The 1,820-nt window shown below is 36.9% G+C and overlaps 1 long non-coding RNA gene across 1 annotated transcript; it reads left to right on the forward strand.

Moving 5' to 3' along the window:
- Positions 1 to 702: 702 nt before the first annotated feature.
- Positions 703 to 1,388, forward strand: LOC141630928 (uncharacterized). The gene is made up of 2 exons (XR_012537568.1): positions 703 to 832; positions 941 to 1,388. It is a non-coding gene; the product is annotated as an uncharacterized LOC141630928 (long non-coding RNA).
- The last annotated feature ends 432 nt before the right edge of the window (positions 1,389 to 1,820 follow it).

A 1,820-nucleotide genomic window follows, 5' to 3' on the forward strand; every position in this document is an offset into this window, starting at 1 on the left:
AAATTCCGAAATTGCTGATTATTTTTTGTTAAATTAGGGTTTATATTTTGATCTTTATGTAATTTTTTAATTCGTCGATTAAATTAGTTAAATTTAGGGTTTGATTATCGTGTTAGATTGTTCGTGAAATTAGGTTTTGATTAATTTTTTGATTCGTCGATTGCCTTTAGAAATTGATGAATTATGCTTGTGAAGTTATATCAATTTCCAACGCAGACTGTTGAGGTTGATATGTTTTTGTCGTGCCATTCGCAGCATTGCTTAATGGAGAAACTGGACTGCCTACCGTGGACTTGAATACTGGAGTAGCTGATCTGCTTGTATGTGACTTCGAAGATAAATCTGCACCGTTCGGATCGCATTTGCTAAAATGTTATGCTATGGGCTAACCGAGTTATTTATAGAACAAGGTCTTTGATCCTTGTTTTAATGATATTGAGTCCAGTGCTTTATTTCGGACCTTCCACTTAACTTAGCACTAGATGCTTTATGGTACGACTACTTGATTAACTATTAACTACTCTTTCCTTGGTTTTATGTTTAAATTTCGGATCATGACTGCCCCTCGGTTTTGCTCTCGATTTGTAGCGATCATAAAATTGTGAAAGACTTTCTATTTGGAGAATCAGTATACAAGCTGTTTTCCTTATTCCGTCTTCAAGAGTTGGTATAAATCTCATTTGATTTAAATTCTTGTTTGAATTGAGTCCTGTAAATGGAAATATCAGAACTTCAAAATGCTAGGGAATCACTCTTCTTTCATTCATGTTCCTTTTCCGGTGCAGGTTTCATGAGTCTCGTTGGTCGCCATTTTATCAAGAATACTCAACAGGTAAATGCTGAAGTTTAAGTTATTACTTGTACACGACTGGATTTTGAAAGAGGAAACCGTGAGACAAATTGTGAACTCAGAACTCTATATATGGGATATATGTTGCAGGGTGCAGCAACAACATGCTATGTAGCGTTACACCCAAATGTGGAAGGAACTAGCGGCAAATATTTTGCAGATCGTGATTTAGCCAAGCTAGCCCGCTGAGTAATGATGCAGATGTGGCCCGGAAATTGTGGGAATTCAGCTCAGACCTTGTCAAGTGAAACAGCAACGACGCGTTGTTCTAATTCTGGTCACAAGAACCAACTTCAGTGACTTTAGCATTTAATTATAGTTATCAGTAGCATTGCGCACGCTCTAAATTGCTCAAATATCACTTCTAAAATTCCGCGTTTGTTTGATCATCGACAAATTATTTTTTGACTTTCGCCATCTTGGAACAAGAATATGATACAGGTAGTAGGTGTAAGCTTAATGACTTGACATTACATGTAAATGCAAGACGGTCCCGTGTAAGTTTTCGTGTTCAATCTAACTTTTTGGGTTCAAAAGATACTACTGTATAAGACCGGTATGAATCTCTCAATCTTCGCAACCTCAAGGGCAGGTCTGACCTTCCTGGCATCGACGTCTTTGTTTCCACAGCTGACCCCGAAAAAGAACCTCCCTTAGTCACATCCAAGATTTGGCGTTTCTGATGAAATAGTCCTCTAACTCAAGCTTAAGCTCTTCTTTTTTTGACGTTTTACTTATTTTAAAAGCCAATTAGCTCAAATGGGAGAGCATTGTGCAATGCACAAGATGTGGGTTCGACTCCCATATTGGCCATGAAATACCAAATCTTTCTTTTACTCTTAAGAAATGAAAAATAGTCTAACTGGTAATCCCATTTAATTCAAGTATGCCATGTATGGTAATAGTTTTGGTATATATGTTAGTCTTTGAAATGCTTGTATTGAACTCCTGATAATTGCAAAGCTATTTC

The sequence above is a fragment of the Silene latifolia genome, chromosome 2, assembly GCF_048544455.1.
Source record: "Silene latifolia isolate original U9 population chromosome 2, ASM4854445v1, whole genome shotgun sequence".
In the NCBI taxonomy this organism is placed as follows: domain Eukaryota; kingdom Viridiplantae; phylum Streptophyta; class Magnoliopsida; order Caryophyllales; family Caryophyllaceae; genus Silene; species Silene latifolia.